The 12557-nt window shown below is 49.3% G+C and overlaps 1 protein-coding gene across 4 annotated transcripts in view; it reads left to right on the forward strand.

Moving 5' to 3' along the window:
• The window catches only part of HRH2 (histamine receptor H2), a 53156-nt gene that overhangs the window by 807 nt on the left and 39792 nt on the right, over positions 1–12557 (forward strand). The window lies entirely within an intron of this gene.

Raw genomic sequence — 12557 nt, forward strand, 5'->3', positions numbered from 1 at the left:
GATAGGAATCCCAGTTTGCGCATTGACCTTGAGCTTGACAGCCTCAGTTTCCTCCTGAGGGCCATGCTAATCCCCCCACCCCGTCCATGAGGTGTTGTGAGGTGAACGAGGTGGGGCAGGAAAGTGCCTGTGTGCTGTGGTGGCCCCCAGTGGCAGCTGTCATGCCCTAGCTCAGGTGGGCCCAGTCCTGGAGGTGGTTGCCTCTTGGTAAGTCATTTCTACGTTCTAGGTCCCCTTTGTGTCCTTTGCCAGAGAGGGTAAGTCGGTGAAGCTGGGTGGTGACCAGGCTGGACTTGAAGCAGGGCAGGGCCTAGGGAATGTGGGGGGCCCAGAAGCTTCAGCCTCCACTCCAGACCTATCCTGAGGCTGATGCTCCTCTAGACATGACGTCTCTCAGATGGCAGTTTTTGTCCTGTGAAGACTCCTGGCATAATCTCTCAGCACCTCAGTTTCCTTATTTATAAAAGGAAGTTATAAATTCCTCCCTACTAATGAGTTTCCTGTCCCTGGAGGTTATCCAAGGCAATTGGATAGATTACATTTTTTGACATCTCTGGGTCTGGATGGTGGCATTTTCTCCTTATATCTGAGCTGGGATATAAGGAGAATTCAATATCATGAGAAAATAGCTTATCTCGAGAACCTGCTCCTTGCAGGCCGGGTACTTGGTGCATTACAAGTATGGCATTGGTTAGAGTCACCACAGCAATCCTGGGAAACTGGTGCCATCAAATCCCAATTTACAGATGAGGAAACTAAGGTTCTCAGAGGTAAATGATTGCCATGTGGTCACACTGGTAGGAAATGCCTGTGCAGAGACTGGAACCAGGTCTGCCCGCCTCCAGGGTGCTTCTGGTTGTATCGTGCTGGCCCCAAAATATGACTGTATAAGTTGCGGCATAGCACAGGGCCTGGCACATGGCACGTGCGCAATCAGCACTGGCTTCTTGTTCCATGTGTCATAGGAAGGGCTGCTACAAAGCACTGGAGAACGTGAGCCTGAAGGCTGGCAGCAGGGTTGGGGTACTCTTTCCAAGAGATTTCTCTCAGGGTCTGGAAGGAAGGAAGGTCACTACTCAGTACTACATAGGATGCTGATATCAGACTGACTCACCCCAGTCCACCAATTTCTTTGCTTCCTCCATCACCTTGTCCGGGTTAACCTTGTCTTTATTTATCTCAGTCTAGGCTAATTCTCCTGAGCTCACAGGCACATCCCACTCTCCATTCTAGGCTGATGATTAACTACTGACCCTCCCAGGCGACATTCCATGGGAAAAACAAGACCAGCTGTGGTCCATCTCCGCCAACACCCCATAGTAAGGGAAACAGGATTAAGTTCCAATCCCAAAGATTTAATTCAGACTTGAGGAAGAAATCCCTGATGATGGGGAAAAGGGTGTCCCAGCAGGCTAGAGAGGTTCCTTTGCCAAAAAATGTTTTAAAGAAGAGGAGTACATCCAAATGAAAGGATGGAGATATGCACAAAGCCTCTTTCATGTGCAGAGATATTCATCAACAATCAGAAAGTGCCTAAATGTCCAACAGTAGGGAATCAATAAAATTATGGGACGCACATGTGACCACCAAAAGTTGAGAGTTTTTAGTGAATGGAAACATGTTTTGCATCGGCATGCAAATGGCAGGGTCCCAAAAATGTGGCAAGAGCTTAGAAAAAAGACTGGAAGGAAATAGGCTAAAGAGTGTTAACAGTGTTTGCCCATGGATGGTGGGGTTGTGGGAGATGTGTTCCCTGACTACTTTTTCTTGACTTTCCAGATTTTATGCAATGAGCATGTTTTTTAATAATTAGTGGACTACCTGGCTTCGAGTTCTGAGAGCAGGGAGGAGGGTGCCTGATTGAAAAAAAGGTAACTTATGGTTCAGTAAGGGTGCACTGTATCTGAGGGTGCCCTGTCTCAGGCCTACAATAAAGACTGAATTGTCTCTAAAAGGGTTCAAGTAGTGTTTTCCAGGTTGAAATTTTCACCATCTTCTTGTCTCCTATCTTGTCCCCTCCAATTCTGATACATCCTTTATCCTATTGTCAATTTGGTAATACAGAGCTGAGGCTACTGCTCCCCTGCTCAGAAATATTCCAAGACTCCTCATTACCAAATGGATCAAGACCAAAGTCCTCAGACTGGCATACATGGCTCATGATGGTCTAGTCTCTGGCCAGCCTTCTCGCCTCCAGCTACCCCACCCACCCACCCTCTGCTGGTCCACCTACAACAATCCACATCCAGCTGGCAGAATGAACTGTGTTCTTGCCCACCTCCAAACTTCCCAGTTGGAATTTCTCTTGCCTGCAATGCCCTCCTTTGCTTAGCAACCCCATCCTACTCTTACTGCAAGATTCCATTCAAACCAGATCTTTTAGGACCCCACAGTTTACAGGTATGCTCCTCCCCCAGGACTCCTTAAAGATGGGGACGATGTAACCTGTCTTCTCCTTGCCAGCACCCAGGATGCAGCTGGCACATGAAGGCTTGTCAGTAATAGGGGCAATTATATCAAGGCCTGGCAGACCCCTTAGAAGAAATACAAAATTATTGATATCAATATCTGTTATTTGTTGTATTCTTACTATGTTCTCATGACAACCCTATGGGTCTCACTTTCAGACTGGAAAGTAAGAGTAACATGCGTTCAGCCACTTGCCCAATGTCTAACAGAATTCGAACACTGGCCATCTAAATCCACAGCCTACACTCCTAATCAGGGTCAGGAAGGGTTGACAGATTCAATCAACCAACATTGAAGCAGGGATCACAGAGATGCTGTAAAAAGCAATGCATCCCTGCACTGTAGAGGTGAAAAAATGGCACAACAATGACCTCCAAAGTGTAAGGGTTTGTGCCAAATACTGGGAACCCAGGCATATATAAGATGTCATTGCAGGCTGGACACAGTGGCTCACACCTGTAATCCCAGCACTTTGGGAGGTCAAGGCAGGAGGATCACAAGTTCGGGAGTTCAAGACCAGCCTGGCTAACATGGTGAAACCCCGTCTGTAATAAAAATACACAAAAATTAGCCGGGTGTGGTGGCAGGTGCTTGCAGTCCCAGCTACTTGGGTGGCTGAGGCAGGATAATCGCTTGAACTCGGGAGGCAGAGGTTGCAGTGAGCCAAGATTGTGCCACTGTACTCCAGTCTGGGAGACAGAGTGAGACTCTGTCTCAAAAAAAAAAAAAAAAAAAAAAAAGCCATTGCTACACGGAGCTTACAGACAGTGGGGTGTGGGGAGAGTGGTGTGTAAGCAGGTCCTCAGGGCTTTGACGGGGTGTTGAGGAAACTGTGAGGCCTCAGGGGATGCAGGTGAAGGCTGCCCAGAGGGGATGATATTTGAAATAGATCAGGAAGAATAAGTAGGAATTCACCAGGTGAGCCAGGGAGGTTGGAACGATGGTTCTCAAGTGGGGACGTTTTTGCCCCTTGGAAGACATTCGTCAACGTCTGGAGCTATTTTTGATTGTCACAACTTGGGGAGGGGGAGTGCTGGTGTCTAGTGGGTAGATGCCAGAGATGCTACTAAACTTCCCACAATACACGGGACAGCCCTCATCACCAAAAATTATCCTGTCCCAAATGTCAATAGTGCGGAGGTTAAGAAACCCTGGGTTGGAAGAGAAGAGCATTCCTGACCAGAGATCAGCTGGTTCAGGTACCCACAGGTGTTTACCAAGTGCCTTCAAAGCACTGGTCCTTTGAGCCTGAGGTTGCTCTATTGGTCACCTGGCCTCCCTGCTTCCCTTCTGCCCCCACTGACCTCAAGCAACAAGGGTGGTCTTTTTTAACATAAGAGCGTTATAGAGATATAATTCATATACTATAAAAGTCACCAATTCAAGTGACAAGTCCATAATTTTTAGGATATTCACACAGAGTTGTGCAGCCGTCACCACTACCTGATTTCAGACCACTTTCGCTATCTCCAAAAGAAACCTGTCCTCATTAGCAGTCACCCTCTATCCACTCCCCACTCCCACTCAAGGCTCAGCAGCCACAGGTCTACTTTCCCTCTCTGTAGATTCGCCTATTCCAGATTCTGGACATTTCACAAAAATTGAATCACACAATAGGTTTTGTGACCGATTTCTTATACCTGGCATGTTGTTACGGTTCATCCATGTTGTTGCATGTATCGGCACTTCATGCCTTGTTATGGCTAAATAATGTTCCACGGTATGGATAGACCACATTTTCCTCATTCACCAGTTGATGGGCATTTGGATTGTTTCTGCTTTTGGGCTATAATGAATAACGTTGCTGTGAACATTTGCATAGAGGCTTTTGGGGAGACATATATTTTCATTTTTCTGGAATATATGCCTAAGAGTACAATGGCTAGGTCACACGGTGATGAAGCTTTGACTTGACGCGTGTTTGAGGAATTGCCAAACTGCTTCCAAAGAGGTTGCACCCTCTTACATTCCCACCAGCAGTGCGTGGAGGTCCCAGTCCTTTCCAAAGCTTCTCAGGTCTTTTGGATTCTAGCCATCCTTGTGGGTGTGAAGTGGTATCATTCTGGTTTTGGTTTACATTTCCCTGAGGGCCAATGAATTTGAGCATCCTTCGGTGTGCTTGTTGGCCATTTGTGTATCTTCTTTGAAAAACTGTCTATTCAGATCAGAGTCACCTTTTAAACTTCATTGAGTCATTCCTTACTTGGACTGAAAGGCAATCTCCATAGAAGTCTATCAGGTGCCCTCCATCAGGCCCTGCCCGTGCCCTGTCTGCCTTTCTCCTCACTCAGCTCTGGCCAAAGCCTCAAAAGGGCCAGCTCATTCCCCACCGGCCCTTTGTACTCGCCAGTTCCTCTGCCCAGCTTGCCCTTTGCACAGCTGCTCAAGGATCAGCCTCAGAGAGGCCCTCCTTGTCCTCCCAGTCTCAAGGACACTTCTTCAGCCCCCCTCTAGCATACTTCAAGTTTCCTTTGATCGTATTTTCCTGGTTGATAAGATCTTGAAGAACTCCAGGTGTGACTACACCTTTGACTCACTGTGTGACCCTGGGCAAACCACCTCCCCACTCTGAGCCTCAGCTGCCCCATTTGAAAACCAGAGGAAGTGAGACTGGCTGATTGCAAAGGGCCTTTCCAGCTCTGCCCTTATCTGATGCTGTGTGACGGCACTGCCAGGAGGGTGCGGGCCTGGCGCTATTGCTGTGAGAGAGGCGTGGCTGGAGCCAAGTTGGTCACGGACTGGAGCAGGCAGCTCAGCTGGTTATTGCCAGCCCCTTGGGGACAGTCTGCAAGAGCTTGTGGCAGCTTTGACCTGGCACCCAACCTCCAATAACAGGAGGAAGGATTGCAAACACTTCCAGCTCCAGCAAGGACTGGACACTTTGGCCACTTTGGGCTCTAGAATTGCCCATTTTTCCTGGGAGAATGATCTAACAGCCAAAGCCTCTGTGAACATGAGGGCCACTCATTCACTCATTCGGTCACTCACCAAATGCTTCCTGGGGCCCTGCTTGTGCTCAGTCAGTCCTGGGCAGTGCACTGAAGATTCAGCAATGGATATGTCTGACACCTGAGAAAAGATTCCAGCATAGTGGGGAAGACAGACAGGTGCATGGGAATGCAGCAGGGAGACACAGAGCGTCTGGGTATTCCAGGTGTAGAAAGGGCGTGCACAAGGAAACAGAGCTGTAAAACGTCCAGGGGTGTTCAGAGCATTCAGAATGATTAGGCTTGACCTGAGACCCCCGGGCAGTGGGGGCAGGTCATAGAGGAATCAAGGGCGCAGACCTTGAAAAGTCCTCAGTGTCAAGCTGAGGTGTTTGGATTTTGTCCTGTAGGCAGTGGGAGCCACAGAAGAATTTTTTTTTTTTTTCCTGTCACCCAAACTGGAGTGCAGTGGTGAAATCACGGCTCACTGCAGCCTTGACCTCCTGGGCTCAAGCCATCCTCCCACCTCAGCCTCCCAAGTAGCTGAGGCTACAGGAGAGCCCCACCATGCATGGCTGCTTTATTTTTTTCTTCATAGAGGCAGGGGCTCGCTGTGTTGCCCAGGCTGGTCTCAAACTCCTGGGCTCAAGAGATCCTCTTGCCATGGCCTCTTAACGTGCTGGGATTACAGGCATGAGCCACCGCACACAGCCTGCACAAAAGGATTTGCAGCTGAGGATAGAGGCGATCCGGTTTGCATTTTCTAAAATGCCTTTTCTCCAGACAGTGCGGAGGAGGGTGGGGCTGAGGAGAGAGCAGGAGGCCAGGAACCTAATCAGGATGCCCTGGCTCTTTCTCTTCATCTTGTGCAGGGATGAAGGCCAGTATTCTGCAGCTGGAGAGGAAGGGACAGCTTCAAAGCTGAGAGGTGAAATCATCTGAAGGGGCTATGGGTTGAAGGAAAGGAAGGAATCTAAGTAATGAATGACATGGGAACAGCTGATGCCAGCCCCCTGGGGTTCCTGCTACGACCGAGGAGGCACAGGAGCTGCGGGAGCTGGCATTTGAGCATGGCATTTTCCAGGTGGCTGGAGAGGGGGAGTAGAGGCAGCGGGAGAGGGAGGTCCAGACCCAGGGATCTGGATATGCACAAGCGCAGAAGGGTGAGAATTAAAGAGAGTTAAACAGTGAGAGGCCATGGATGCCTCAAGCACAGAGGGTGTGATGGCAAGATGGGAGGGGAAACTGAGGCTGGAGTGGGCAGGAGGGGCATCCCTGCTTGGCATCAGAGGACTGTTAGAACCCAGAGCAGAGGTCCTGGCTACAGGAACACTGACTGTTGCTTCCAGGCACAGAACACTCGCTGCCCTAAGAAAGCCCGTTGCTAGAGCTAGAAAGTTCTGAACACCTTACCGCACTCCCAGGGCCAGATCTGGGTGCCCGTCAGTCTGACTGTCAAACAGGCGGAAGGCAGATTCCCCCAAACTATTGACCAGTGAATGTGATGTCAACGGAGGCCAAGCTCTCAAAGCAATTATAAAATAGGGAAGATTGGTTAGAAAAGGAAGAAGGAAATCCTGGAAACTGACCTAGCTCTCCAAGAACACCAGGAACACGCCAAGATCATAGATGGCAGCTGGCAGAGGACTTTTGCAGAGACCACAAGATATTTTTGTTTAGGAAAAAAAAAAAATGAGCCAACAGTTTTAAATGAGATTTCATTGAATAGTTAGGACATTTTATTTCAAACCCAGAAGATTTTACTTAACATCCAGATTTCCAGCTTCTGGAGAATGTGCAGCTCTGATGGCACTGAGCCCATAGTGGCCACAGCTGCGTAGTGGCTGCCCCTCCAGCTGGGCGCTACACCCCCACTGTGGGTGCAGCCTGCCATGTTTCACCTGCCTGCCTGAGCCCTGAGGCCCTGGGATCTGGGACCCCAGGACCAGCCTCATCCTTGTCTCTGCCCTGCTACCTAGAGGCTGGGCCAGTAGGAGTTCCTTGCCCTGCAGCCCCCAAACTGTATTCCTCGAAGCATCAGTCTCAGAGAGTCTCATTGTGCAGGTGGGATCTGGGGCCTCATTTGGCTGTCTGGAAGCCCTGCTACCCCCAGCCCCTCTCAGTCACAGTACAGGTTGGCGAGTTCAGTCAAGTGCTCAACAGAGACCCCAGTTGACATGACCCTTGCACTAAGGCAGAGATTCCTTTTTTTGTTTTTTGAGATAGAGTCTCACTCTGTCACCGAGGCTGGGGTGCAGTGGTGCAATCTCAGCTCACGGCAGCCTCGACCTCTCCAGCTCAGGGGATCCTCCTCACCTCAGCCTCCCAAGTTGCTGGGACTACAGACATGCACCACCTCACCCTGCTAATTTTTTGTATTATTATTATTATTTTTTTTGTAGAGACGAGGTTTCACCATATTGCTCAGGCTGGTCTTGAACTCCTGGGCTCAAGCAATCCACCCGCCTTGCCTCCCAAAGCGCTGGGATTACAGACATGAGCCACTGCACCCAGGCTCCAGATCCCTTTTTTTGAAGTAGCACCTTTAACAAATATCCACAGAGCTCATTTGGGACCCTGCTGCCTCTTCTAAAGACTGATTAGATAGTTGTGTTTCTTCTTTTCACTTTTTGAGTAGATAAGACCTTCATGTGGTTCAAAAGTACAATATACAAGGTGCACAACGAAAGGCCTCATTGCACCCTGGCCGCCATCTGCCCAGTCCCTGCTCAAAAAAAGAAGAGGGTCTCTTTTGTTAATTTGTTGTGGTTCATTCTCCCAGATTTTCTTTTTGCAAGTAAAGGCATATATATATGTAATGTATAGTCTTATTTTTGGCCCAAAGGGGACTATATTATACATACTATTTTGCACCTTACATGTTGTTTTTTAGTCACTGTAGACTTCACTCTCAACGTAGAAAACTTTGAATAAAGAAATGTGCGGGCCGAGCGAGGTGGTTCATGTCTGTAATTCCAGCACTTTGGGAGGCTGAGGTAGGCAGATCACCTGAGATCAGGAGTTCAAGACCAGCCTGGCCAATGTGGTGAAACCTCATCTGTACTAAAAATACAAAAATTAGCCAGGTGTGGTGGCAGGTGCCTGTAATCCCAGCTACTCGGGAGGCTGAGGCAGGAGAATCGCTTGAACCTTGGAGGCAGAGGTTGCAGTGAGCCAAGACTGCGCCACTGCACTCCAGCCTGGGTGATAAGAGCAAAACTCCATCTCAAAAAAAAAAAAAAAGAAAAAAGAAAGAAAGAAAAAAAGAAAAGAAAAAGAAACGCGCAAAGAAGACAGAATAACCAGTATGACCATCCAAAATAAAACCACTAATACCATCCAGTCTGTCCTACTAGGCATAAATTTTTTTTTGCTGTCCCCCCACATCTCCTGGAAGTTGACAGATTAGGAGTTCATAGTTATAATCATTGTCTCCTTACAATTTGAATCCTGCTATTTTTTTGACTTAAATATAAGCATTTTCCCTCATTATTTCATAGTTTCTAAGAAATGATAGTAATAGCTATAGTAATTTCGTTATGACATAATTTAACCATTATTCTAGTTTTGAACATATAGGTCATTCCCAATATTGCCCATTGTCGAGAATATGGTCATATCTACAGTTGTTTCAAATATTTGTAATTGGGCAGAGTGAGCATCCCTAGAAAGTGGGCCACCTAGGCCAGGAGCTGAAAAGCCATGGTTTGGTGCCCCAGGGCTGGGACTGTGTGGGAATGAGGTTCTGGAAGGGGAAGGATGGCTGGGACACAGGCACCTGGGAAGCTGGAGGAAGGTAGGTGCCAGTGTAGGCCAAGCACTGTGCTGTGGGCTTGTGCATCACGCATGTGCAGTATTCACACTCACGGTGTGTGAACAAAGAATTGAGTGCTGGGGCTTGGCACACATTTGCCCACTGACTGCACAGCAGTCAGACAGTGGCGAACTGCAGGGATTTCCTTCCTCCAGTTGAGAAGTCTGAGGCAGAGACCCCCGCTGCCAGCCATTGCTCGCAGGGTGGGGGCACAGGGGAATGTCACTCAGGAAGTTGGCTCCAGAAGGGTCTTGATCTTGACCCCATACACCTGTTAACTCCCTTGTGAGGCTGGGTTATTAACCCCATTTTACAAGAAGGGAAATTGGGGCTCAAAGCAAAGTCATCTGGCCAAAATTGACTAACTGGTAGCAGCAGAGCTGGACTAGAACTCACTGCAGCTGCTGTGAACGATGCCTTTTTTCATGAGGTGCTGGAGACTGAGATGGGAGTCGCGGTGAGGGGCCGGCTAGGAGGAAGGGCCCGGGGTGGTCAGTGAGGAGGACGCCAGCCATTCTGCCGGCTGTCCAGGAAGAACCGCGTGCTCCCAGAAGCAGAGCGAGGGTGACGGGCACTCAAAGACTCCTAGGGAAGGGCAGCAAGGTCAGGGCAGAGTTGTCCAAATCCAGAAAGAGGGTGGGAGAAGCAGGGGAGAGGGGAGCTCCCCAGCATGGAAGGAATGTTGAGGGCAGGACTCACTCAGTGCAGAATCAGGAAGCAAAGTGCAACAATGTCCACAAAGAGCCGATCGCGCAGTTCCCTAGGAGGTCCCTGCTTTGGTTTTTGTTTTGTTTTGTAAGGTAGGGTCTCCTCCAGCTCAGGCTGGAGTGCAGTGGCACAATCAAAACTCGATGCAGCCTCCACCTCGCGGGCTCAGGCCATCCTCCCGCCTCGGCCTTCCAAAGTGCTGGATTACAGGCATGAGCCACAGCGCCTGGCCCGTGCTTTGTTGAATGCATTTGTTTTTGAGATTCCAAAGAGACACAGCAGTAGAGAGGAGAGAATTATGAACCCTGCATCCCCCTTTCCCAGTCTCACTATTTTCAGCATTTTGCCAGTTGTCTTTCATCCCTGCCAACACATAATGTTCATGTGAATATTTTAAAGAAAATCCAAGGCATCATGGCACTGTGCTTGTGAGAATTTCTTTCTTTTTTTTTTTTTTTTTTTCAGACAGAGTCTCGCTCTGTCGCCCAGGCTGGAGTGCAGTGGTGCAATCATCTCAGCTCACTGCACAGTCTGCCTGCCGGGTTCAGGTGATTCTCTTGCCTCAGCCTCCTGAGTAGCTGGGATTACAGGCACCCACCACCACGCCCGGCTAATTCTTGTAGTTTTAGTAGAGATGGGGTTTCACTGTGTTGGCCAGGCTGGTCTCAAACTCCTGACCTCAAGTGATCCACACACCTTGGCCTCCCAGAGTGCTGGGATTATAGGCGTGGGCCACCGTGCCCAGCTTCAGTGTTTGGGTTTATTTCTAACTGGCGAGCGCACGGCACCTCCCCATTGCTGCAGCTAGCAGAACGACAGAACGAACACAATTCCTTAACATAACCCAATGCCTGATTCGCGTTCAAGTTTCCCTGATTGCCTCAAGATGCCTTTGTACCATGATTCTGTTCACATCAGGATCCAAGCAATGTCCCTTTTAATGCTTTCAAAAAGCACTAGAGCTCCACTAGAGGAATCCTGCGCTTACCGTTCATGGACTGAGCAGAACCAGGGAGACCCGATACTTCTGTAACTTGATGCCGCTTTTCCAAGGAGCCCAGATTCACTAACCACAGGAGCAGCTCCCTCGGGGTGACAAACTCTGATGCTTCCGAGGCCAGGCAGGTGGTGTCACTGCTCTGCTCCGCGTCACTCCCTGTGGGCTTGTGTCTGGCCAAACAGGCTCCTAGCACCAGGCTCCAATCCAAAGGGGACAGGTGGGAATGAGGGCCAGGGCTGTTTCAAGAGTAATTGGAGCCAGGCCTGTAGTCCCAGCTACTCGGGAGGCCAAAGCAAAAGGATCTCTTGAGCCCAGCAGTCCAAGACCAGCCTGGGCAACATAGTGAGACCCTGCCTCAAACAAAATTATTTTTTTTTTTTAAAAGTAACTGGAAACCTAGACTTCTTACATGAAATCTCCTGATTGTTAAAGGTTGCCTCTCAAAAAAAATTGATAAACATTGTTTGAACCCCACAGCACTCCTCAGTAGACTGAATTCAGCCTGTGGCCATTGATTCCATCTTTGCTATCCAAAAATTTGAAAACGAGGGGAGACACATGTTGTTTGAAGGAAATGACCTCCCCGTCTTTGGAGGTAATCAAGGAGAGGCAACCTGGCCATCCATCAGAAATGCTGGACAGGGACTCTTCCACTCACAGTGACCACTAGGCTATTTCCTGTCCTCGGTCCTACTAATAGATCATTCAGAAATCCCACAACTTCCCCTTGGACCAGCAGTGTGCCTGAGAGCACTGCCACAGCCAGGCTGCAAATGCAACCACCTGCCTGGGGCAGAACCCTCAAGACCCTTGAGCCCACCAGAGACCCGTGGAGAGTCTACATGATTAAGCCTAATCCCCACCCTCACTGTTGTCCAAAGACTGGCCACAGGAGGATGGCAACAATCTCTTCCAGGCAGACAGCTGCCTGGGCTGGTTCTTGATTTGCTTTGCCAGGCCATGTCCAGATTTGGGCCTGTAGCAATGCTTACCAAGCCTCATCTGAATGCAGTGGTGGGCAAACAGACATGGGGCCTGCCCTGTGGCACTTACACTCACCTGGTAGGGGCCAACAGAGAGAGGAAGAATGGCACACATGGGGTTAAGGACAAGGTATGCTAAGTGTATACAATGATGCCAAGACTGTATAACCAGATGTCTAATGTCCGCTGAGAGTGCTGCGTGGGGATGGGGCCGTGCTTTGGGGAACTGGAGGACAGTTCTGTGCACAGAAGCCTCTGAGTGAGGAAAAGAGAAGTTGGGGATCCATATTAGAAAGTTCCCAGGAGCCAGATGGATTGCCCAAGGCTTTGTGGGGCACTGCATGGGCTTGGTGTTCCTCAGCAGAGCGGAGGTTGCGTAAGATAATCAACGGGTATAAATGTTCCTGGCAAGGGTTATCTGTGTGCTGCTGCTATCTTTAAGGTGACCCAGCTGCTTGCAGGACTTCTGCCTGTAAGACAAAGCTGTACCTTGGCAGAAGGGCAAAACCTGCAAGGAAGGGGGTTGGGGGAGAGAATAGAGAGGGAGGGAGAGACGTTTCATCAGCGGCAGCGCTGGTATCCAGCTCATGTGGCCACAGCTGCTACCGATGGTGGAGGTGATGGTGATGATGGTGGCGACAGCAAGCCTGGAAAAA

The sequence above is a fragment of the Macaca fascicularis genome, chromosome 6, assembly GCF_037993035.2.
Source record: "Macaca fascicularis isolate 582-1 chromosome 6, T2T-MFA8v1.1".
Taxonomy (NCBI): Eukaryota; Metazoa; Chordata; class Mammalia; order Primates; family Cercopithecidae; genus Macaca; species Macaca fascicularis.